Source organism: Apodemus sylvaticus, chromosome 8 (assembly GCF_947179515.1).
Source record: "Apodemus sylvaticus chromosome 8, mApoSyl1.1, whole genome shotgun sequence".
NCBI classification, from domain to species: Eukaryota; Metazoa; Chordata; class Mammalia; order Rodentia; family Muridae; genus Apodemus; species Apodemus sylvaticus.
In genome coordinates this window covers 57,777,043-57,803,992 of record NC_067479.1, presented here as the reverse complement: position 1 = coordinate 57,803,992, position 26,950 = coordinate 57,777,043, and the positions used below count along the sequence as shown (strand labels likewise).

The following is a 26,950-nucleotide window of genomic DNA, read 5'->3' as shown; positions in this document are numbered from 1 at the left end:
CGTTCATTTGACCAGGAGCGGGAGAGGAGGGCGGTCTAGTCGGAGAGAGGCAGGACGCAGGCGCCGGACCTTCTTTCTGTGGCCTTTGTGCGACGGGAAGGGTTTTGCGCATGCGCCGCAACCATAGAGTTTGGCGAAGCGCTAGAGGGGCTATCAGTTGCACCTTACCGGGTGGTTTGAGCTTAAGGTTTGCTCGACTAGGACCTACGGGAACTGCAGGTGGATCTCAAATCCTGGATCTTGTTTAGCGCTTCTAGCCCAGAGACTTTTAAATTGAAAAAACGTCCAAGATACCTTTCTTTCACTAGAATATCAGCCGATTAACAAAAATGGCACGAAAATCTCCTTAACACTGGACATAATGTTTTAGGGCTACAAATAGGCTTCTTATCACTTTCTTTCCGCTCTTCTGCTCTGGGGTGTCATTTTTCTCCTGAAAATTCATATTCCGCCAGGTCCTTTAAAAAGCCAGCATCATTCCAACTCTCATCTGAAGCTCCGGCTGCCCTGCCTGCCAGTTTAGCATCTGTCTCCGACCCTTCTGCTTCCTCAAAGGAGGGGCCAGACAGCGATGCAATTGTCTTGCAATGACACCGCTACTGCAGAAAATACTTAATGGACTGAAAGGTATTTAAACCTTACTCTTTAGTTACTTTTCAGTCTTGAAGAGTCTCACAAATGTTGAGAATAAATGGTGGTAGTGGTGGTCGTCGTGTTATAGCCGGACCGTTCAAAAAGAGACTGGGACAAATTTTATGAATTTGAAGCTTACACAGACCCGGCCGAGGGTACGCACTCTTGTAATTACAAGTCCAGAGAGACAGCCCCGACCGTTAAAGACAGTTTTATAAAGGGGAAAACCACAGGTTCCCCTTCGGAGCTCGGTCGCTGTCGGCAAGCAAGACAGGATATAAACTTTTAACAAAAATGAGACACAGGTGTAGTACCATGTCTTCTCTGCTTGATCGGGGAGCAGAAAGCCTTCAGGTTACAGAAGCAGAACAATGCAGGTTAGTAATGGTTCCCATAGACACGGTGTATTTAAGTATGTTTTGCTTACTCGTGTGCAAGTACACCGCGTACATGCAATGCCCACAGAGGCCAGAAGAGGGAGTTGTAGAATTGAAGTTCTGCCCTGTAGGTGATGACCCAGCCTGGAAATATGCTGGAGGTTTTTGTTTTTGTTTTTGTTTGTTTGTTTGTTTGTTTTTGTTTTTCAAGACAGGGTTTCTCTGTGTAGCCCTGGCTGTCCTGGAACTCACTCTGTAGACCAGGCTGGCCTTGAACTCAGAAATCCACCTGCCTTTGCCTCCCAAGTGCTGGGATTAAAGGCATGCGGCACCACTGCCCGGCAATATGCTGATTTTAAAAAGACCCATCAAACAAGCAAGCACAATCTAAAGGGTGAAAGGAACCGTTGGTGTAAAAGTTAAAATGTAAAGGGGAAGGTAGTTTCGACTTAGGAAAAAGTAATTTCTGTTAAATAGTCACCTTTTATTAACTGGTATTTCCGAAAGGGTTGTCTGAAGGAAATGTGATAAGTTTCGAGGTTCAGAGCAGTTGAAACAGTATTAAGGTGAATTTTCATGAGCATTGAGTCTTAATGAATTTTAACAAGCATTTTGAATGAGGGAAAGGAGTGTTTACTTACATGGTGTGTGTACCAATTGATATCTATATACCATATTTCTCAACGTGTGTTCAAAATATCTCACTTAACGATCTTTTTCAAATACTTTCGTTATAGTTTTCATAGTTTGTAAGGTAAGTTTTCCCACTTTACCTGCTTTTACAAAAGTGGAAACTGAATCCGATGGAGAGGATGAGAGGAGAGCCAGGGAGGAGAGAGGTAAAAAGGAGAAGAGAGGAGTGCAGAGGAGGAGGGGAGAGGGGGAGCAGAGGAGGTGAGAGCTGAACTACAAATATTAAATCTGGTGAAGCAAATCTGCACCTGTCAGGCCTAGTAAATTAGCTGTGTCCCAAAAGAAACTCGGTTTTCTCAACCCAGCTGAGGGTTGAATTATTTACAGGAGAGCACATTGCTGTATCTGGGGCTGCTTGCATCTGAAAATTCCACTTTATTTGACCTTTCCAGGTGGTAAGGTTGGCTTTCACCTTCTGGAGGCTGAAGAGATAACTGGGAACAGAATCAGTGAAGCCAGGGACTATGGGTACAAGTCTCCAAAGCTGACATTTTAGACGTGAGTCTGCCTCAGGTATGCGAGGAATGATAGGCATCTTTATTCTGAGACTGAAGAACAGCTTCCCTCTACTGTGGAGGGGATATTTATTTGCTGATGTCATAGACATTAGATATATCCTATTCCAGCTGATTCTACAAACATCCCCGAAGCTTCACACATTTTCCCTCTGCTCTAAGGAAGCACCAGGTCATTTCTCCCACTAGTCAGGAGTCCTCTTCATTTCCATAGAAATATGCAAGTCCTCCAGTCTTGTCCGCTTTTTCCTTTCTTTCTTTCTTTCTTTCTTTCTTTCTTTCTTTCTTTCTTTCTTTCTTTCTTTCTTTCTTTCTTTCTTTCCTTCCTTCCTTCCTTCCTTCCTTCCTTCCTTCCTTCTTTCTTTCTTTCTTTCTTTCTTTCTTTCTTTCTTTCTTTCTTTCTTTCTTTCTTTCTTTCTTTTTTTTTTGTTTTTTTGTTTTTTCGTCGAGACAGGGTTTCTCTGTGTAGCTCTGGCTGTCCTGGAACTCACTCTATAGACCAGGCTGGCCTCAAACTCAGAAATCCACCTACCTCTGCCTCCCAAGTGCTGGGATTAAAGGTGTGTGCCACCACTGCCTGGCTAACTTATTTTTAATAATAGTCCCTAAGCCTGGGATTCATAGCCTTTAGGATTAGCCAAATGAAAAGGTGAGAAATAAAACATTCACTGTCTATGGGCTTTATAGAGACCCCAGAGTTGTTGCCATGCTCTGCAGGTGCCAGCATAGTGTTCTGGAAGCTTTCCTACCCTTGTTTTCTTCTGTCATCTCCTGTTCATCTTGCTCTGTGTTTCTCTTTCCATAACCCTGACTACCTCTTTATTATGTGTTAAATGCCACACCACTCTCTAAGTCTCTGATAATGTGTGTCTCTCTGGCTAGCTATGTGCCTTGGCTAACATGGGCTGTGATATTAATCATATTTGTTTCTAGCAGAGTGCTAGGCACATCCTAGGCCCTGTTTGTGGAATGGATAGATGGATGAATTTAATTAAACATTTAGTTTAGAAATCTATGAAAGCCTATAATTTATAGCATAAGAATATTTACTTAGGTATAATATTTATATTAGGTATAATATTAGGTAAAATGCAACAATTGTATTTTTATTTACATGAATGTATTATTTGTTTCTTAGCCATTTTGAGCTCAAATGCCTCTAAATTAAATTTTCCTAATGTTTGGACAGTTAGAAAAAGCTTGGAAGAAATTGTCTTGCTTCTTTTTTGCTGTGTCCAAACCATTATCACTGTCCATCCACTCATGACTATGACTTCCTAGAACAACGCAGCAGCCATTCGAGGAGCTGGCTGACCAGTTTACCCACTTAAAATCTCAGTATGGGGCTGGGAAGGTGACCTGGTGGGCAAAAACATTTACAGCAAAAGCATGAGGACTTGAGTTCAAATTCCCACGTAAAGCCAGGCAGCTATCTCAAACAAGGCTGTCCTCTGGCCTCCACACTTACACCATGGCATGCTGTGCCCAAGTAGACTAGCGCATCCGCACGCACATGTGCACACGCACACATGCACACATGCATACTCACAATTTAAAATAATTTATCATTGACAAGTATAACAATAAAAGATCACTTCTCTTCCTCTTCTCCTTCAAGTCATTCTTTAGTGTAAGGGACTTAGAAGCCATCACTTCATCTTAATAAATTAAAAACTAAACAGGGCTAGAGAGTTAGCTTGGTGGTTAAAAGCACTTGTTGCTCCTGTAGAGGACCTGGGATCAGTCCCCAGCACCCACATGGTGGCTCACAACCATCCATAATTCAAGTTCCATGGGATCTGATACTCTCTCTAACCTTCAAAGGTACCACTCATGCATGTATTGCACATACATACCTGCACGCAAAACACTCAAGACACAAAGTAAATCTGAAAGAGAACAAACCAAAACAAGCTTTGTAGGGAACAGGGAGACACTTCAGTTGGTGAAGTGGGCGCCACGCAAGCATGATAATCTGAGTTTGAGTCCCTGAACCCACCTAAAACTTCCAGGTGCACAGGCACAGGCTTACCACCAAAGAGACAGAAGCATGTAAATGCCCAGGGCTAACTGGTAACTTAGGTGTCTTAGTCAGGGTTTGCTGCTGTGAACAGACACCATGACCAAGGTAACTCTTATAAGGACAACATTTAACTGAGGCTGGCTTATAGGCTCAGAGGTTCAGTCCATTATCCTCAAGGTGGGAACATGGCAGCATCCAGGCAGACATGGTGCAGGCAGAGCTGAGAGTCTATATCTTCATCTGAAGGCTGATAGCAGAATATTGAATTAGGGTCTTTTTTTTTATTCAATATATTTTTTTATTTACATTTCAAATGATTTCCCCTTTTCTGGCTCCCCACTCCCCGAAAGTCCCATAAGCCCCCTTCCCTCCCCCTGTTCCCCCATCTAGTCCTTCCCACTTCCCTGTTCTGGTATTGCCCTATACTACTGCACTGAGCCTTTCCAGAACCAGGGGCTACTCCTCCGTTCTTTTTGGACATCATTTGATATGTGGATTATGTCTTGGGTATTCCAAGTTTCTAGGCTAATATCCATTTATCAGTAAGTGCATACCATGATTGATCTTTTGAGACTGGGTTACCTCACTTAGTATGATGTTCTCCAGCTCCATCCATTTGTCTAAGAATTTCATGAATTCATTGTTTCTAATGGCTGAATAGTACTCCATTGTGTATATATACCACATTTTTTGTATCCATTCCTCTGTTGAGGGACACCTGGGTTCTTTCCAGCTTCTGGCTATTATAAATAGGGCTGCTATGAACATAGTGGAGCATGTGTCCTTATTACATGCTGGGGAATCCTCTGGGTATATGCCCAGGAGTGGTATAGCAGGGTCCTCTGGAAGTGATGTGCCCAGTTTTCTGAGGAACCGCCAGATTGATTTCCAGAGTGGTTGTACCAATTTGCATCCCCACCAGCAGTGGAGGAGTGTTCCTCTTTCTTCACATAGGATGAGGGTCTTAAAGCCCACACCCACAATGCCATATCTACTCCAACAAGACCACACCTATTCCAACAGGGCCACTCTTTCTTTCTTCTTTCTCTTTCTTTCTTTCTTTCTTTCTTTCTTTCTTTCTTTCTTTCTTTCTTTCTTTCTTTCTTTCTTTCTTTCTCTTTTTAAGATGTATTTATTATATATAAGTACTCTGAAGCTGTCTTCAGACACACCAGAGGGGGACATCAGATCCTATTACAGCTGGTTGTAAGCTACCATGTGCTTGCTGGAATTTGAACTCAGGATCTCTGGAAGAGCAGTCAGTGTTCTTAACCACTAAGCCACCTCTCCAGCCCAGGGCCACACTTTCTAATAGTGCCACTCCCTGGGCTGAACATATATAAACCATCACATTAGGCAACTTGGTAAGTTCTGAGCTGATGAGAGACCCTGTCTAAAAACCAAAAACCCAAGGTAGACCACTCCTCAGAAACAACACCACAGTTGGCCCCTGACCTCATTACACGTGAACATATATGGAATGTACACACAACGATATACACACATGTACCTACATGAACACTGACCCACAAGCACACATATACAAAATGCCTGCCAATAACAAACAGCAAAACAATTCACAAGTCTCCATGGGCATTTTTAGGAAAGAAGCTAAACATTCAGTGTGGCTATAGGCCCTGGATCCATCTTGCTTATATTCCTAACGTTCTCTGGGTGGTTTCTATACACAGAGATCGACAGAGAGGTGAGGAGAACAGAAGAGCCAGAGGATGGGGAGGAACACTGTGAAATGCTGTCTTTGGGACAAGACATGTCGATTGCACTCATGAACTCTCTGCAGCTGTGCCTCCCTGCACAAACTCAAGTCAGCATTCCAACAGGTAGCACCAATTGGACTCAGCGGGTTATTAGCCAAAAAAGGAGTGGGCATTAATCGGGAAGGAGGTGTGTGTTGGAGGTGTCTTAGGGGAGAAGGGGAAAAAGTTAGGGTGCACATGATCAAGATGCATTGATTACATTCAAGAGATTGACAAACACGGAATAAAAGATATTCTATTTTCTTAAAAAGATAGAGAAATGATTATTTGGAATCACTGTTGGTATATAAGGAATTATTGGCTCTTTTTTTATAAACATTGAATCCTGAAACTTTGTTATTACCCATTATTGCTATCAGTTTGTACTGACAATGGTGAGTCTTGGGGTTTTCTTTGTATGTATGTGTGTACATGTCTGTATGTGCACATATGAAGGCATACATACATGTATTTAGGCATATATATAAGGCCAGATGTTAACACTGAATGAATGACTTCTTGAACAGCTCTCTACCTCATTTTCCCCCACTTTTCCAGTGAATTTTTATTTATAGTTTCATCATGATTGTCAGGGTCCCTGGGTAGAAACCATCATATACCTGGATGTATTATTCAGGGATCTTTAGAGTAATAGAAACTATAGAATGAGTATATATATATATATATATATATATATATATATATATATATATATATATATATATATATATATATATAGTATTATTAGAATGACTTATAGGCTGTGGTCTAGCCAGTCCAACAATGGCTATCTTTGAACAGAAAGTCTAAGAATCTAGTAGTTTCTTAGTTCATGAGGCTGGATGTCTCAGATGGTCTGCAGTATGTACCGGAATCCTGAGGAAATAGGCCCCAATGCCAGTGAAGGAATGGACTTACTAGCAAGACAAGAGCAAGTGAAGAACATAAGTCTCCATTTTCCATGTCCTTACATAGGCTTCCAGCAAAAGCCTGGCCCAGCTTAGAGCTGGATTAAAGGTCTGAACTAAAGGTATATATCTTGTTTCCTCAAAGATCTGAATTAGAGGTAGATTTCCCCCTTCAAATTAAGCAGATATCCCTCACAGGTATGCTCTCCATTTTCATTAATTCCAGATGTAGTCAAGTTGACAACCCAAAATAATCACCACAGTTCCACGACCCTTGTCAGCTTAACATACAATCTTTTCTGCTTATGTCATGATTAATTTCCAAATGAAAACAATAACCAGGGCATAATAATGACTAAACATTATAACTATCCCATGTACAATTGCAAATGCATTATATCTTTAACCAGGCCATAACTGCACCTACCATGATGTAACCAGCTCTTGTGCTACCACAAACACATTAGAAATTTACAATAGGTGGCTGCCTCCCTTAAGGAACGTTCTTTTAGTATCTCAGACTTAAATATAACAACCATTGATATTCTCTTAATTGGCATCACATCACAGTATAAAGAAATTGAGGAAAGAAGATACAAATATTTGTATACATACATTTTTTTTTTTGTTCGAGACAAGGTTTCTCTGTAGTCCTGGCTGTCCTGGAACTCACTCTGTAGACCAGGCTGGCCTCGAACTCAGAAATCCACCTGCCTCTGCCTCCCAAGTGCTGGGATTACTGGCGTGCGTCACCACGCCCAGCTATATAAATGCATTCTTAACAATTATTGCAGAAGCATTTGTAGAGAGAATATCTTATGTCTGTATGGATGTGGCACCTGTCAATAATAAATATGATGATCTATGGCTTAGGCAGGAAATAGGAGTAGGAACATCCAGGGGGAGAAAGAATTCTGGGATAGAGCCAGGCAGGAGATTCACCCAGGAAGATGTGGTGAGACGGACACATGGTACCTGAGCACAGGACACCAGCTGCGTGGCAGAACTGGATTACCTAAGTTACGATCTAGTCAGAGAAAAGCCTGGCTATATGACCAAGATATTTGTAAATATATTTTGAGTCTGAGTCTCATTTCTGGGAGCATGGGGCTAGGAGGAAGAACCAGACAAACTTCTGCAAACATTCATATCAATTATAATCCTTTTTTTTTTTTGGCAACTGGTCACATGGCCTTATCTTAGTGTATTTATAATCACCTTCTACTACACATTCTGTATATCCTCCACCACAAACAAGCACCTCAGTAGGGTTTTGGCTCTTTTTCTGGAGAAGTGACTCATAACTTCATTCCTGGTGGGTCTGTGGCCTTTGTCACCCTGCCTGGATTAGGCTGCTGTAGTTTCTTGTTGACTTTAATCACAGAACCCAGTAGCACCAAGAGACCTCCTTAAAGTCTGCACTCTAGACTTAAACTATCTTACGTCCACTGTGGAGCAGCAGTCCAATTTCCCCTTGGTAATCTGGATCTTTCACTCCTCCTAGCACTGTTATTCCTTTCTTAGCCTGTTGGTTTAGGAGCATCACAAACCTGAAGTGGCCAGGGGGGGAGTCTGAGCTTCTAGTTTAATGGAATGTTTGTTGTGGCTCCTGGCAGGCGCATACCCCACCTCTGGAACTAAAATATCTAGGCCAGCAGAACTTAAGGTCACAGCAACAGGAAACAAGAATTTTCTTAGTGGTTACTAGGGGTGATAGTGGAACTATTCCCTTTTCCACCCCTTGATTCCCGGACCCATAGATCCTGGCTATGGGATCCATATATTGAATGCTGACTCAAAGCATATACTGCCTTCTGGAGAACCCTGTTCCAGCACCACAGGTTGTGCACCTTATTGGAGCAGTAACTGTCTCTTCAAAAGGTCATTCCATCTTTCTGTAAGGCCAGCTGCTTCGGGGTGGTGAGGAACATGGGAAGATCGGTAGAGTCCATGGTTGCGGGTCCATTATTGCACTTCTCTGGCTGTGGGCCACAAGGAATACTGTATGGAGCACCATAACAGTGGATAAGGCATTCTTAGTCATGGCAGAAGCATTACATACAGGAAAGGCAAATCTATAACCAGAAAAAATATCACTCCAGTAAGGACAAAGTATTATCCTTTCTGTGGTGGAAGTGGCCCAACCTGCCACCAGGTTGCTGGCTGGTCACCCCAGGGAATGGTATCATATCTGGGGCTCACTGTTGGTCTGCTGTTAGCAGATCTGACACTCAGCAACAGCCATAGTTAGGTGAGCCTTGATGAGTGGATGTCTGTGTTGTAGAGCCCATGCATAACCCCCATCTTTGCCACCATGGTCATTTTGTGTATGGGCTCATTGGGCAATGACAGGAATGGCTGGGGAAAGAGGCTGGCTGTCCACAGAATGCACCATCCTATCTACTTGATTATTGAACTCTTCCTCCACTGAAATTGCCTTTTGATGAACATTTGCATGGGACATAAGTATCTTCATATCCTTTGCCCATTTAGAGAGATCTATCCACATACTTTTCCCTCAGATGTCTTTTGCACCTGTTTTCCAATCATGTTTTTTTTTCCAGGTCCTTGACCAGCCAGCCAGTCCATTGAATCAGTGAACATCTGGCCATTTTTCCTTTGGAACAAAATACGTGACCATGTATATTGCCCAAAGTTCTGCCCGCTGTGAAATTTCCCTTTCCCCAGTGTCTTTCAGGGTTGTCCCAGAAAGGAGTTATAATGCTGCAGCTGTCCACTTCTGGGTGGTACCTGCATAGTGTATAGAACCATCAGTAAGGCAGCTCTAGGCTTCTCTTGGTCAGTCAGCCAATCACAAGGCACATCCATAAAATTATAGGTGCATGCTTGGCCGCAGACATTATAACAGGAACAGAAACCATAGACATTTGGGGAACCTTTTTGTATAATTTGCTTGTACCGTCAGGACCTGCTCAGGCCTGATCACATATATACCAATTCCATTTGATAGTGGATTGTTTCTGTAAACATCCTAATTTATGATTTGGTGAGTCATATAATGCCCAGCTCATGATGGGAAATGCAGATTGCATGGTAATTTATCCATAATTAATTTGGTAAACATTCAGTGTCCACTGAGGCCCAACAGCAGGCCAAGAGCTATATTTTTCAAAGGGAAAATAATTGTCTGCAGATGATGGTAGAGCCTTGCTCTAAAATCCCAAAGGTCTCTTTTGTGATTCACCTGTAAGGCCAGCTAAAGGCTTCAAATAGCATCTCTATCTGCCACTGAAACCTCAAGTACCATTGGGTCTCCTGGATCATATGGTTCAAGTGGTAGAGCAGCCTGTACAACAACCTGGATCTGTTGAAGAGCCTTCTCTCTCCTGTTGTAGGTCCCACTCAAAGTCAGAATCTTTCTGGGTCACTTGGCATTTAGGCTGTAGAAACACACCCAAGTAAGGAATGTGGTGTCTCCAGAATTCAAATAGACCTACTAAACATTGTACTTCTTTCTTGGTGGTGGTGGGGACCAGATGCAATAACTTATTCTTCACCTCGGAAGGAATATCTCTGTATGTCCATACTACTGGACACTTAAGAATTTTAATGAGGTAGACGACTCTTGAATTTTGGTTGGATTTATTTCCTCTGATGTACATATATGTTACCAAAAAGTCCAAAGTGGTTTCTACCTGCTGCACTCTTCTTGGTCCAATCAGTGCAAAATCATCAAGATAATGCACCAGTGTGATATTTTGTGCAAGAGACAGATGATCAAGATCTCTTCTAAGTTGTGACTCGGTACTAGAAAGTTAATATATTCTTGAGGTAAAACTGTAAGGTATACTGCTGGCTTTGCCAACTGAACACAGATTGCTTCTGGTGGTCTTATATGTAGATGTAGAGAAAAGGGCATTAGTTGGATAGATAGCTGCATACTGTGTACCAGGAGATGTGTTAATTTACTCAAGAAAGGACAACACATCAGGTACAGCAGCTGCAATCAGAATCCCTATTTGATCGATTCTTTCATAGTCAACTGTCATTCTCCATAATCCATCTGTCTTCTGCACTAGCCAGATAGAAGGGCTAAAAGGATATGTGGTGGGAACCCCCACCCCTGCATCTTTGATGGTGGCATCAATTTCTGGAAGTCCTCCAGGAATGCAATACTGTTTTGTGGTTACTATTTTCCCTGGCAGAGGCAACTCTAAAGGCTCCCATTTATCCTTTCTAACAATAACAGCCCCTGCCCACGTGTGAGGGGACCAATGTGAGAATTAGTTATCCATTCTGGAATTAACTTGTGGAAATAACCACAGGATGAGTTCAAGAACCCATTGGACCTACTGTGAGTCGCATTTCAGCCAAAACTCTATTAATCTCCTGACCTCCGTAAGCCCCTACTTTAGCTGGAGGGCCACAATATTTCTTGGGATCTTCCAGAATCAGTGTTAATTAAGATCTGGTATCCAATAGACCCAAGAAGTTCTGATTGCTTACTTTCCTCCAGTGTATAGTTACTCTTTAGCCAGTACCAAAAGTCCCTATGAGTCATGCCACCATAAAATTCACTGCCTGTGCTGCCTATTGCAATAACTGTGATCACCTTGCCTTTGGTAATTCAGTGCTGCCACCGGACCCTGATACTTCAGGGCCCAACTAAACATATTGCACTTAATTCATCCAACTGAGCAGCAGTATCTCCAGACCAAAAGGGCAACAACAAAGCTCTTCAAGTGTACTGGTGCCTCTCTCACCATTTTGTGTCTTATAGAGTTAGTGAGGGACATGTCTTCTTGGCCTTTCCATTGTGGAGGATTAGGTTTTACACAGCATACCCACTCTAGCATTGCACTTTCCCTGCATCTTAAAAACCCCTTCATCAATGATAAGCCAAAAGATAGGAGGCATCTCCAACTCCTTTTCAATGAGCCATCTTTTGAGAAGTGCTTCAGCCAACCATTCAAACAAACTTTTGATACATTTTTTAACTGTGGGAGATTCCATATTAAACCTAGAGTCTCCAATCAGAGGGCCCATATCAAGAAACTCAGCCTGATCCAGTTTATGTTTTTTCCACAATTATTACACACTCTTAATATCCATCCCCACATGCATTCTCCAGACTTCTGCTTGAATGAGACCACACTTTCTACCTCCCCTCTAGGAGCCTGATTTGCCTTGAGTCTGGTTATAAGTCTAGATGCAACTACTGATGGGCCCTTAGGGACATTATTATTGTCTTGCCCAGCATTTCCTTCAGAGAAACTCACTTCTGGTTTAGCAGACAATGAAGGATTAGTTTCCTCAAAGGTGAAAAAGGCAAGATTTTAAGGGATGGAGCTGATAGTAGAGAGACTACTCCCTCAGGTCATATAAACCCTTGAGAATTTGAAGGCTCAAAGTTCTCAGCTTCAGTAGAGTCCTACCACACATGCCTATCTGTACTGGCTGGTTTTGTGTGTCAGCTTGACACAAGCTGAAGTTATCACAGAGAAAGGAGCCTTCCTTGAGGAAATGCCTCCATGAAATCCAGCTGTAAGGCATTTTCTCAATTAGTGATCAAGGAGGGAGGGCCCATTGTGGGTGGTACCATCCCTGGGCTGGTAGACCTGGGTCCTATAAAAAAATCAAGCTGAGCAAGCCAGTAACATCCTTCCATGATCTCTGCATCAGCTCCTGCTTCCTGACTTGCTTGAGTTCCAGTCCTGACTTCCTTTGGTGATGAACAGCAATGTGGAAGTGTAAGCTCAATAAACCCTTTCCTCCCTGACTTGCTTCTTGGTCATGATGTTTTGTACAGGAATAGAAGCTCTGACTAAGACAAATTGGTACCAGCATAGTAGGATATACCTGTGACAACCTGGTCATGTTTGGGGAAGGACTGTGGAAGGACTTTGTACCTTTGGGCTAGAAGAGCCATTGGGATGTTAGGAGCTCTGTGGGATATTCTGTAGGAGCTTGGAAGATATGTTGCTAACAGTACAAAGGATGGAGGCCTGGCTTGTGAAATTTCAGTGGGAAGATTAAAGACACTTATCAGGGCTGTTGTTATTTTGATTGTGAAGACTCTATGGTTTTGGTTAGCTGGGGTTGAAGAGTCAGCTGTGATTAACAAGATACTAGTACTACTTAAGCAAAACCTTTGCATTATTAGGAAGATTGATGCTGGTTAGCTGGAGCTAAGAAATTAACAGTGATTAAGAAGAGACCAGCATCACTGAGGTGAAATCTTCTGGGAAGTGTTTCCTTTTGTTGTTGTTTTGTTTTTTTGGATTTGGTTTTTTTGAGACAGGGTTTCTCTGTATAGCCCTGGCTGTCCTGGAACTCACTCTGTAGACCAGGCTGGCCTCGAACTCAGAAATCCACCTGCCTCTGCCTCCCAGAGTGCTGGGATTACAGGCGTGCGCCACTACCCAGCTGGGAAGTGTTTCCTGAGAGCACAGAGAAGCTGTGTTCCAGAGGTAGCCATGGTTGTACCTTGTATTGGCAGCCAGACTTGGTAATGTATAAGAGTCACCCAGGTGGTACTGGTTTTGAAACATGAAGGGGTAGAAGCTGATCCTTGGGCCTGTGAGAGGCCAGGAGAGGCCATTGGTGAAGGTGCAGCCTCAGTGGCATTGAAAGCCCAGGGCTGAAGTGGCCATGCAGAGAAGTTGAGGCTTAGCACCATGAAAAGAGGCTATGAGATGCTATTTATGAAAGTGCAGTCCAGTTGCAGCAGAAGGCAGCAGTGTTTTAGAGATTCCAGTACCATGGGATAACCACCAAGAACAGCAGCAGCAGTGGAGTACAGGCAGCATCGAGGCAGGCATGGTGCAGGAGGAGCTGAGAGTTCTACATCTTCATCTGAAGGCTGCTAGCAGAATACTGGCTTCCAGGCAGCTAGGATTAGGGTGTTAAGCTCCACACCCACAGTGACACACCTACTCCAACAGGGACACACGTAATAGTACTACTCCCTGGCCCAAGCATATACAAACCATCACACCATCTCAAGTTACAAGATCCCATTTTTTTACCCATTAATATCCCTACTTTAACCATGACACCCTCCAATGCTGGGACTCAAATTTTCCCTGTAATTCAGCCAACATTATAATGATAGCTTTGGTTTGACTTTCTGCAACTTGGGCTCTGTGGATGCTGGAGAGAAGATTCTTTACCCAGCACACTTAGAAACCTCTGGACTGTTTATGTGTATCTGGAGCCGGTCAATTTTATCACTGAGCTTGTTGTTGTTCATCATGTTCTGAGATGCTAGAAGTTGGTTAATTTTTATCATGGACTTCATTCCTACCCTTCATCAATTTATCCAGAGACACTAAAGGCAACTGACCAGCATCAGTATTTTCCATATCTTTCCACAAACCACCAAAAGTTTTATAAACAGAGTCAATAAGTCTTCTGCTACCCACAATTGGTAAATCAGTATGCACTTATCACATTAAGTGTGTAAAATAGTTCACACCATGGGCTTTCAGCAGTCTCCCAGCTTCAGAAGAGGCTTCAGTAACTGCAGGCACTGACAAATTGAAAAGCCTATTTCAGATATTTAAAAGGTCCATTCTTCCTTATGCTTGTCTTACTGTAGAACTACTTCTGGTTCCAAAATCTGTATTAGTCTAGAGTAACAGAATGTATAGAATGAATATCTATCTATCTATCTATCTATCTATCTATCTATCTATCTATCTATCTATCATATATTAGAATGACTTACAGGTTGTGGTCCAGCTAATCCAACAATGGCTGTCTACGAACAGAAAGTCCAAGAATCTAGTAGTTTGTCAGTCCATGAGGCTGGATGTCAGATGGTCTGCAGTGTGTGCTGGAATCCTGAAGAAATAGGTTCTAATGCTAGTGAACGAATGGACTTGCTAGAAAGATTAGAGCAAGCAGACAAAGAACACAATCCTCCCTTTTCTATGTCTTTATACAGGCTTTCAGCAGAAGTCATGGCCCAACTTAGATCTGGAGTAAAGATCTGAATTAAAGGTGTGCCTTGCTACCTCAAACATTGGATTAGAGGTAGAGCTTCCCACTTTGAAATAAGCAGAAATCTATCACAGGTGTGCCCTCTGTTTGGGGTTTTTAGTTAATTCTAAATGTAGTCAACTCAACAACCAAGACTAGCCATCACACTGGTGTCCCTCTTGACTATCTTGGGAGAAGGACAGAAGGCAGAGGAGAGGTGGAACAGAGGCCTGGCAGATCTTTCGTTCACATACAGACTATGCTACCTTTTGTGCTTTGAGATCATTGCCTTCTCACAGTGGTGAAAGTCCAGGTAGTTCTGCCAACAGTTCCTGGTCTCATTCTTGTTTAGGAAGCAGCTGTCAAAGGGAGCAGTCTTGTAGTTCTTGATTGTAGACTTCGGCCATGGCGCTGACTCCTAAAGACCCTTAGTAAAGGCACTGACCTCTCCATCTTGCTCTTGGGACAGCCTCTCTCACTGAGCCCAGAGCTCACCAAGTCCACTGAACTGGCTGGGCAGTAAGGCCCAGGGACCCTCCAGTCTCTGCCTCCCAGCACTGAGACTGTAGGCATGGGTCACCCCTGGTGTGGTTATTTTTTAAATTTGATTTGAGACAGGGTTTATCTCTGTAGCTCAGGATGGCCTCAGACTCATAGAGATCCATCTGCCTCTGTCTCCTAAATGCTGAGATTAAAGTTGTGTTCTCCTATACTCAGATAATCCCTGGTTTTTAAAACAAACAACCAACTGAGCCATGTCCCCAACATTCTTTTCCTGCCATCTGCTGACCAATAATTTGTTTCTTCTTTCCTCATCTATATCCTATATACTTTTCATCTCCTTTCCTTTGGAGCCTTTCCAGTATCATTGATAGGACTGGTCTAAGTGGGCATTATTGCATGGTTCCTGATTTTAGTGGTAAAGAATCTAGTTTTTCACCATATTCTTATGTTTTCCTCTTTTCATTGTTGCACCTTCCCCATTGACCCAGGTGCTATTTAGAAATGTGCTGTTTAATCTCCAAGTATGCATGAGGTTTCCTTATGCCTTCCTTTCATACAGTTATTCTTTAAATACATTGTGATCTTAGAGTATACATTTTATAATGTCTATTCTTTAAATTTTGTTAGTGTGCATGTTATGATCCAAAAAGTCATCTTTCTTGGAGAGTGTACATTGTGTGCTTGACAAAAACCCATATCCTGTTTTGAAGTCTTCTGGTTATGTCAGTTAGGCCCAGCTGGCTCTCTCGATCTGGTTGTGGAGGTCTTACTTTATTCCACTGGACTTGTTTATTCCGAAGAGATGGGCGTTGGAGTCTCCAGTAATACTCCCGCACTGGAGTCACCTGTTCTCCTTCGCAGTCCCAGCAGGTTCTGCTCTACACTGTTTACTACTCTTTTGTTTGGTGTACTGTACAAACATTAAAAATTGTAACATCCTAGAAAATTGGCATTTCTATTATCCTCTCTATCCTCAATGCTCCTCTTTATCCTCAAAAAGTTTTGTCTGATCTAAAATCTTTGTGTAAAATTAATGCAGCTATTTCAGTTTTCTGGAATAGCTTCAATAGAAATGTCATATCAGGACATTAAGTATTGGTGCTGATGTGGTGTCTAGCCATTCTCTTTAAGAGGTTTGTTTGCGACATCATATAGTAGAATTTTGGTTTTTAATTCATTCTGAAACTGTCTAGTAAATGGTATATTTAGATAGTTTATGAGTAAAATGGTTGTTGATATCATCGGATTCAAGTTGTTATTTGTTCATTTGTTGTTATTATATTCTGCTTATTTCATTTGGCTTTTATTGCTTTTGACTTCTCTCCTTTTCTGACCTGTATGGTTTTAAAAAACATTTTATGTCAAACTTTTTTTTCTTTGTTTGTTTGTTTGTTTGTTTGTTTTTCAAGACAGGGTTTCTCTATGTAGCCCTGGCTATCCTGGAACTCACACTGTAGACCAGGCTGCCCTTGAGTTCAGAGATCTGCTTGCCTCTGCCTCCCAAGTGCTGAAATCTGCTGCCCACCTGTGAAACTATTTTGAGATGTAGTTATTTCTGGAACTGGAGTTACAGACAGTTGTGAGCCACCATGTAGGCACTGGGAATTGAACCCAGCTCCTCTGGAAGAGCAGCAAGTGCTTTTAGCATCTTAGCCACCTCTTCAGCCCCTCCTCCTCTTTTTTACTTTTTTAGTAGTTGGCCTTGAGTTTATGGTATTCATTTCTACTAATCCTAGTTGTCTTTTAAATAATACTACATCTTCATGATAACAGAAGTCATTTAATTCAGTATGTGGGTTTCTTGATGTGAAAGTAGATTGGAGATGGGATCTAAGCAAAGATAAAGAATTTAAAATAGCAAAACTGTCAGTCCGTAAGAGTAACCTGACCCTCAAAAGCACTTATGTATCTAATAACAAGCTTCATCATCTTGAATCAGAAACAGACAGAAGTGGAGAGGAATACACACAGCCATGGCTAGAGACTGCCATGGCTTACAAGTGACTGAGAGAGTAACTAGTCAAGGAAAGAGGATGATAAAACCATAGCAGATCTAAAACAAAACAAAGCAACCAACCTCCCCACACAGCAAACATTTCTAGAACACTGTCCATATAGAGTATTTGTTCATGTAGGTAGACCAAATTCTGTACTCATATACATTAAATAAACCTTTTAAAAAAATGATGAGCTGGGCGGTGGTGGCGCATGCCTGTAATCCCAGCACTCTGGGAGGCAGAGGCAGGCGGATTTCTGAGTTCAAGGCCAGCCTGGTCTACTGAGTGAGTTCCAAGACAGCCAGGGCTACACAGAGAAACCCTGTCTCGAAAAAACCAAAAATCAAAAAACAAAACAAAACAAAACAAACAAACAAACAAAGGTGCAAAAAATATTTTCAACAAAATCATAGAAGAAAATTTCCCTAACCTAAATGATGTCTCTAAAGGTACAAGAAGCATATAGAACACCAAACAGACTTGACAGGAAAGGAAAATCTCCTCAGCATTATAGTAACCAAAACACAAAACATAGAAAACAAAGAAAGAATATTAAGAGCTGCAAGGGGAAAAGACAGAGTAGCATATAAAGGAAGACCTATTAAAATCACACCTGATTTCTCAATGGAGACGCTAAAAGCCAGGGCCTGGACAAATGTGGTGCAGACTCTATGAGTCCACTGATGCCAGCCCCGCATAACTTTGCTATACTCTACCCAGCAAAACTTTCAATCACTATATATGGTGAAAACAAGATATCCCATGATAAAACCAAATTTAAGCAATATCTGTCTATATAAATCCAGCTCTACAGAAGATGCTAGAAGGAAAACTTCAAACTAAAGTGGTTAAATAAATATACCCAAGAAAACACAGGTAATTAATCCCAGACCAGCAAAATCAAAACAGGGAAGCCCACAACAACAACAAAATAACAAGAATCATCAATTACTGATCATTGATATCTTTCAACATAATCGTATCAATCCCCCAATAGATACAGAACAGAATGGAATCACAAACGGAGTTCATCCTGAAGCGACTTCCAGGAAACACATCTCATGTCAAGAATAGACATCACCCCACGGTAACAAGTTGGAAAAAGATTTTCCAAGCAAATGGACTTAAGAAGCAAGCCGGTGCAGCCATTTTAATATCTGACAAAATAGACTTCAAACCAAAACTAGTCAGAAGAGATAGAGAAGGACACTACATACTCATCAAATAAAGATCTGCCAAGAGGACACTGCTATTTTTTTTTTAATTTTTTTTATTCGATATAATTTATTTACATTTCAAATGATTTCCCCTTTTCTAGCCCCCCCCCCACTCCCCGAAAGTCCCGTAAGCCCCCTTCTCTTCCCCTGTCCTCCCATCCACCCCTTCCCAGACACTGCTATTTTTTAACATTTATGCATCAAACACAAGGGCAAGGGCAAGAGGAGAACACCAAGTCTATAAAGGAAACACCATTACAGCTTAAATCACATGATGATCCTCAGGCAGTGCTAGTGGGGGACTTCAGTATCCAGCTCTGGCAAAGAGCCAGGTCATTCAGACAAAGCCTAAATAGAGAAATGCTGGACTCAGCTACATCTCGGACCAAATGGACCTAATAGATATTCCCAGTACATTTCACCAAAACACAAAGGAATATACTTTCTTCTTAGCACCACATAGAACATTCCCTAAAATTAACCACTTACTGAAAGGACTTTCAGCACCAAGATGAAAGGGCTTAAAAGGGGGGAGTATAGGGGGTTAGGTGAGTGTGGCTAGGCGTCGTGGGGGAAGGTGTCCAGGTGGGCCCTTGCCTGGGTACCTCTGCCCCTGAGGGACCACACACACAGAGACATGGTATAGAAAAGAGTTTATTCAGAGTAGGGGATGGGAGTTAGTGGGAGAGAGAGAGAGGGGGGGGGGAGAGAGGGAGGGAGAGGGAGAGGGAGGGAGAGGGAGAGAGGGGGAGAGAGAGAGAGAGAGAGAGAGAGAGAGAGAGAGTGGAGGCCGGCCATGACCACGTGGAGGGGGGAAGAGCCCCAGGGGCAGAGAGGTGAGAGAGTGTGGGAGAGCGGAGAGCAAAGAGAGAGAGGAGGAGCAAGTAGCCCCTCTTATAGTGGGCCAGATCTCTGGGGCAGGGCATACCTGGCTATTGTCAGGTAGGTGTGGGGTGGAGCTTAGACAAAACCCCAACACTTACTCAGTTACAAATCAAGTCTCAACAAACACAGGAAAATTGAAATAACACCCTGCCTATCTAAACACCACAGATTAAAACAAGTTATCAGCAACAAGAGAAAACTTACAAACTTATGGAAACTCTCTAGTGAATGAAAAATGGGTCAAAGGCAGAAACATAAGACTTTCTAGAATTGAATGAAAATGGATACACAACATATCCAAACTTATAGGACACAATGAAGGCTGTTCTAGGAGGCAAATTCTCAGCACTAAGATCTCATACTAGCAACTTAACAGCACACCTGAAAGCTCTAGAATAAAAAAGGGGAAGTTACCCCCAAAAGGAGTAAATAGCAAGTCATTAACAAATTTGGGGCTGGCAAGATGGCTCACAAGTTGAGAGCTCTGTTTGCTCTTCCAGAGTCCTGAGTTCAGTTCCCAGCAACCACGTGATGATGGCTCCCGACCATCTGTAAGGGCTCCGGTGCGCTCTTCTAGCATGTGGGTGAACATGCAGCAGAACACTCATACGTTAAAGAAATAAAAATTTTAAAAGAAATTAACGAATTCAGATCTGACATCAATAATATTGAAACAACAGCAAAGCAATACAAAAATTCAATGAAACAGAGTTGTTTCTTTGAGAGAATAAGAGAGACAAACCCATATCCAAGTTAACTAAAAGACTGAGAGAATATCCAAATTAACAAAATCAGAAATAAAAGGGGGACATAACAGGAGGTCCCAAAGATATTCAGAGAATCACAATGACATACTTTAAAAACCTGCACTCAAAAAAAAATTGGAAAATCTAAAAGAAATGGATAGTTTTCTCAATACATGCAACTTTTTTTTAGGCAGGTATTACTTTTTAATTAGTTATAGTCACCCTAACACTTGCACAGCTGTGTTACAATTCTCTCTGAAACACATACGTTACAATGGTGCATAATGTGTAGTTAGCAGTGGGATGGTTCAAGTCATGTTGGCTGGGGGTGGGGGATGGAACAATGGGAGAGAGATCTGATTTGTTTGGACAAAAGGGCACTTTGACTCAAGCATACATGCATCTCACAAATTCCATGTAAATGAAGAACAGATATCAAAAACCTTTCATAGCCACCCATTACTGAAAAATCGGACAGACACAGGCCTTGTCTTCCAGTCCATCTTAAAGGATCCATTGGGACATTCCTCTGTAAGTACTTTAGCATCCCCACTCATTCCACTTCTAACAGTGGGTTAAGGATCGAAAAGCATTTCATATAAAAACTACACAGTGGGTTGGTTTGATGTTTTCCCAAATGTGTGCTCCACCAGAAGCAGTTGCTTTTTCCTCTTATGTTCGGAGAGAGACTCATCTGTTGAGTAAATAGCTCTGCTCATCCTGAAGTCACAAAAGTCACTGGTCCATGATCAGGTCAGTCTGAGGGGTAGGTTTGGTCACAAAGAGTGTACCAAATTGTAAACAAGGTTGCCATGTTTTCTTTGTTTGAATTGGAGCCCTCCATTTGCAATGAAGATGGTTCAAAAGACAAGCTGTCAAAGGATGCATCTACATGACCTGTCCCCATGGCAACCTCCTGCGTGATGGAAGGAGGCTAGGCCAACTTTATGGAGGGAAACAGATTCTAGGGAGGCCAGGTTGTGTGAGGTAGAGAGTGCCACGCTTACAGAGTTGGTGCTCATGGCCACAGTGTGGATGGAGTCACTGAGGGCACTGTCCGACATCCCACTGATCCGGTGACCACAGGAAGCTCCAGACCATTCCCATGAATGGGCATCACCCAGCATGTCCCACAGCGTCTGCTGTAGGGTTGGTGCTCACAGAATCCACAGAGAGGGGCTCATGACTTCTGGAGCCATTCGGGATTTGGGAATGCTCTCTGTAACCCCATCCATTGTAAGCTCCTCTGCCATTCCGTCTGTGGAGATTGGGCTGGTAGCCCTAGACACATTCTCCATAGTGATCGTTCTGTCCAGTGCTACTTTGTGACCATCCTTAGGATGAAGCCTGGGCACCATGTGTGTTTACAGAGCCAGAGTCTATTGAAACAGTGCCTAGTTCTTTTTGTTGTTGTTGTTGGGTTTTGTTTGTTTGTTTGTTTGTTTTGTTTTTTGATTTTCGGTTTTTTCAAGACAGGGTTTCTCTGTATAGCCCTGGCTGCCCTGGAACTCACTCTGTAGACCAGGCTGGCCTCAAACTCAGAAATCCGCCTGCCTCTGCCCCCCCCCCCCCAGAGTGCTGGGATTACAGGCGTGGACCACCACCTGGCTGAAACAGTGCCTAGTTCTAATCCAACATTCCTGTTGGCCTGATAGGGATCTAGTGCTGAAGGGTGGCTGGTGATAGATAATGCTGTATTTCTAACAACATTTGTAGAGTCGGTGTGGATACACTGAGGAGGGATCCACCCCAGCTAAATAAGATAAAATGCCAGGTAGAATGGTTCGGAAGTAACTGTTCTCTAGGTGAGGGTAAGGTGGTGGAGGTAAGGTATAGTTTCTTTCAGGTAGCCCACATTACTCCTCAATCTCCGATGCCTATGGGAACATCAGAGTCAAGTTAGAAGACAGAGAGCTCAGGGAAGGACCCAGGTTTGGAATTGCCACCGGAAGTCCTGGCACTGTGAGAGGGAGAGGTAGCCAAACCCAGGTGACTTCTTCAGACTGGCAGGGCATTGCTCTCTAAGCTCAGATTCCTGTCATTCTAGTGCAGGGGGCCAGCGTCTGATAGGTGCACGCTGGGGACCGCGTCACATGCTACCACATCCTGCCTGTAGCTGCGCCTCTCAGTACTGCCTGATTTATCCGAAGGCTGCTGGGCGGTGCCCGGGGCTGTTTTCCCGCGCTGGGGAGCACTGGTCCAGCCACCCGCTCTTCCTCGAGCCAGAAGTAGGCCCGGACGCTTTTGCCTCCCGGGCACCGTGCCCAGTTTACAGCCCTCCAACATTTCCCGCCGGGCCCTGCCAGGTCAGGCCTGCTGCCTTCAGAAGGCTGCACCCTCGGGGAGGAGGTGTGGAGAGGAGCGTTTCCTGCTTCTCAGCCACTCTAACACTTGCAACCTAATAAGGTTACATTAGTATCAGATAATCAGTTTAAGCAGACCTGTAAGCTCTGGTGAAATGGAAGCATCCATTTAAAAAAACAAACAAAATAGGACCAGATGAATTTAGCACAGAATTCTACCAAACATTCAAAGAAGAATTAATTCCAATACTCCTCAAATAGTTCACAAAATAGAAACAGAAGGAACATTGCCAAATTCATTTTTCACCCTGATACATAAACCACATAAAGACCCAATGAAGAAAGAGAATTACTGAACAATTTCCTTCAGGAACATAGATGCAAAAATACTCAAACTAAGTCCAAGAACACATAAAAAAGATCATCCGCCATTATCAAGTAGGCTTCATCCCAGAGATGCAAGGATTGTTCAACATATATAAATCAATAAATGTAATTTACCATATAAAAAGCCAAAAGACAAAAACCATAGGATTGTTTCATTACATGCAGAAAAGGCCTTTGACAAAATCCAACACCTCTTCATTATAAAGGTCCTGGAGTGGATAGTGCTACAAGGGACATACCTCAACAAAGACAGTTGGCTATGTCGCCAACATCAAGACCGCCATAGCCAACATCAACGAAAATGGAAAGAAACTCAAAACAATTGCACTAAAATTAGTAACAAGACAAGATTGTCTACTCCTCTCCTATTTAATATAGTCCTTGAAGTCTAAGCTAGAGCAATAAAGCAGCTGAAGGAGATCAAGGGGATACAAATTGGAAAGGAGGAAGTGAAAGTATTTGCAGATTATTTGATAGCATGCATGAGTCACCCTAAACATTCTGCCAGAAAATTCCCATAGCTGGTAAACACTTTTAGAAAAATAGTAGGATAAAAAATTACTCCATGAAAACCACTAGCCCTTCTATCTGCAAATGACAAATGGACTGAGAAAGAAATTAGAGAAACAACACTTTTACAATAGCTTCAAATAATATAAAATATCCCGGGGTAACTCTAGCCAAGCAAGTGAAAGACTCATACAGTAAAAAGTTCAAGTCTGCTTGAAAGCTAAAAAGACTATTTTCAGTTCCATATGGAAACACACACACACACACACACACACACACACACACACACACACAGAGGAAAGCTAAAACAATCCTGAATAATAAAAGAACTGTGAAAAGTATCACCAGCCCTGATTTCAAGCTCTACTACAGAGCTATAGTAATAAAAATAGCCTTGCATTAGCAAGACACATTGATCAATGGAATCAAACTAAAGAGGCAGACATAAACCCACAGTCCTACGGACACCTGTTTTTTGTTTGTTTGTTTGTTTGTTTAATAAAGGAGCCAGAATCACACACTGGGGAAAAAGACATCATCTTCAACAGCATGATCAAACAGGATGGCTGCATGCAGAATTGGAATAGATCCATACTTAACCATCCTGCACAAAACTTAAAATGGATTCAAGACCGCAACATAAATCCAGATGCACTGACTGATAAAAGAGAAAGTGGAGCTGGGTGGTGGTGGCGCACACCTGTAATCCCAGCACTCTGGGAGGCAGAGGCAGGCAGATTTCTGAGTTCGAGGCCAGCCTGGTCTACAGAGTGAGCTCAAGGACAGCCAGGGCTATACAGAGAAACCCTGTCTCAAAAAAAAACAAAAAAACAAAAAAACAAAAAAAAAAAAACCCAAAAACCAAAAACCAAACAAACAAAAAGCAACCAAAAAAAAAAAAAAAAAAAAAAAAAAAAAAAGAAGAAGAAGAAGAAGAAGAAGAGAAAGTGGGCAATAGCCTTGAACTCACTGGCACAGGAGAAGACTTTCTGAACAGAACACTGATGGCGCAGGCACTAAGTTCAACAGTTAATAAATGGGTCCTCATGAAACTGAGAAGCTTCTGCATGGCAAGGGACGCCATCATTTGGACAAAGCAGCAGTCTTCAAAATGGAAAAAGATTTTTGCCAACTGCATAGCCAATATAGGGATAATATCCAAAATATATAAAGAACTTAAGAAACTAGATATCAAGAAAACAAATAATCCAACTTAAAACTGGGGCACAGACCTAAACAGAGACTCCTCAATGAAGGAATCTGGAATGACTGTGAAACACTTAAATATTCACCATCCCAGCCATCAGGGAAATGCAAATCAAAACCACTTTGAAATTTCATCTTATACCTGTCAGAGTGGCTACGATCAATACAACAAGTGACAGCTCATGCTGGTGAGGATGTGGATTAAGGGAGCACTCACTCATTGCTGGTGGGAGTAAACTCTTACAGCCTCTTAGGAAGTCAGTGTGGTGGTTCCTCAGGAACATGAGAATTGATCTACCGCAAGACCCAGTATATATACCACTCTTGATATACCACTCTTGGGCATATCCCCGAAGGCCACTTCATCCTACCACAGAGGCACTTGCTCAGCCATGTTTGTTGCTGCTCTATTCATAATTAGAAATTGGAAACAACCTAGATGTCTCTCAACAGAAGAATGGATAAAGAACATGTGGGACGTTTACACAGTGGAGACTACTCAGCTGTTAAAAACAAGGACATCATGAAATTTATGTAATTGAAATTACATGATGGAACTAGAAAAAAAAATCATCCTGAGTGAGGTAACCCAGACACAGAAACACAAACATGGTGTGCATTCCTTTATATGTGGATATTAGCTATTAAGTCAATAATAGTCAAGCTACAATCCATAGAACCACAGAGGTTAGGTATGGGGTAAAGGACTGGAGACTACAGGTAGATGGTTTTTTTTGTTTTTTGTTTTTTGTTGTTGTTGTTTTTGTTTTTTTGAAAAGGAAATATAGATAGTTAAGGATGGATGGAGAGGTCTGGATTTGGAGGACCAAGAGGGGAGGGAGAAGGGAGAGGGAAATGAGGTACAGAATATAGGGAGGGACAGCTAAAATTAAGGACTATTTGAGGTAGGAGGTATGAAAACGCTATACATTAGAAGCTTCCTAAAATACACACATATATGAAGGCAATTCAAGTGAAATCACCTACTAATGGTCCGGGAGACAGAGTCCCAACTAGCCATTTCTTCTCAGCATGTGAAATTGCCAATACTGGAATTAAGTTACATCTAACTGAGATGTTGGCCAAAGGGTCCCATGGGACTCTTCAAACAACCCAGGCTGTTGCTAACACTATAGGTCGTGCTGCTCAAACTGACAGCAAGGTTTCATTGCTGAAAATAACACCTACACATAGCTCACTGAACATTGAGATGTCCAGCTAGTACCTACATAGAGTTTTCACCTACATGCTAGCATCTTTTATTTTATTTTATTTTTATTTTATTTATTTACTTATTTGGTTTTTTTCGAGACAGGGTTTCTCTGTGTAGCCCTGGCTGTCCTGGAACTCACTTTGTAGACCATGCTGGCCTCAAACTCAGAAATCTGCCTCCCTCTGCCTCCCAAGTGCTGGGATTGGCATGCTAGTATGCTAGTCTTTTGTAGAGGAATTTTAATCCAAATTCCTCTGGCAAGGGATCACATCCAAAGATCTTCTAGGTCTATGTGATCCAACTGGGCTACAAACACACCGTTGGTATCCACCTTTAATTTCAAACAATGATGTACAGTTAAGGAACAGACTGTGACAAATCAGAAAGATTTTTGACAGAATGATTTTGACAGAATGAGTCAGAGGTAGAATGTGGCCAACTCTCAGGAGAACATCACAGGAAAGAAAGGTAGAAAAAGAACAGCACACCCCCCAACACACACACCCACACACCACATGCACACGTAGAGAGAGGAGGGGGTGTGTAGGCAGGCAGGCAGGCAGGCAGTTTTACCAGGACAGTTTAACAGAGACAGTTTGCAAGTGAAGACAGAACTGACCAGAGAATGAGTAGGAACCAGAAGGTTGCCAGAGTTAGTTTGAGGCCAAGGAGAGCAATTCAGTTTGAAGCTGAGAGAAGCCAGTTTGAATCCATCAGCTTTGGATAGGCGTTTGAGCCAGAACAGATGAGTTGAACCAGCCAGTCAGGGTTCAGAAAGAACTAGAAAAGGTGAGCTTATTCAGCATTAAGCCTCTGAGACAATTACCTCTGGTGACTAAGTTACTTTTACAGTCTTTTGTATAAGAAGGTACTCTGAATGCTACCAAAGAAACAAACACCAACCCAAGCACAGTGCTCTACAATGGTGTCCTGCCTGCAAGATATGCTAGGGCAATGAGGAGGGAAAAAGCTGTGGAGTGACCAATCAGTATCTGGTTTGACTTAAGGCCCCACACCACAAGATGGAACCCATTCCCAACACTGCTTGGATGGCCAGAGACTAGATAGTGCAGAGACCTGGGGTAAATACTGCTGGTTTTACAAAATACTACTGGAAAGAAAGAAAGAGAAA

The 26,950-nt window shown here is 42.4% G+C and overlaps 1 long non-coding RNA gene and 1 pseudogene across 1 annotated transcript; one reads left to right on the top strand and one right to left on the bottom strand.

Moving 5' to 3' along the window:
* The first annotated feature begins 54 nt into the window (after positions 1 to 54).
* Positions 55 to 18,593, top strand: LOC127691357 (uncharacterized). The gene is made up of 4 exons (XR_007979252.1): positions 55 to 627; positions 2,096 to 2,216; positions 5,933 to 6,082; positions 18,349 to 18,593. It is a non-coding gene; the product is annotated as an uncharacterized LOC127691357 (long non-coding RNA).
* Positions 18,594 to 20,914: 2,321 nt separating this feature from the next.
* LOC127690686 (PR domain zinc finger protein 4-like) lies at positions 20,915 to 22,485 on the bottom strand (annotated as a pseudogene).
* Positions 22,486 to 26,950: the final 4,465 nt, after the last annotated feature.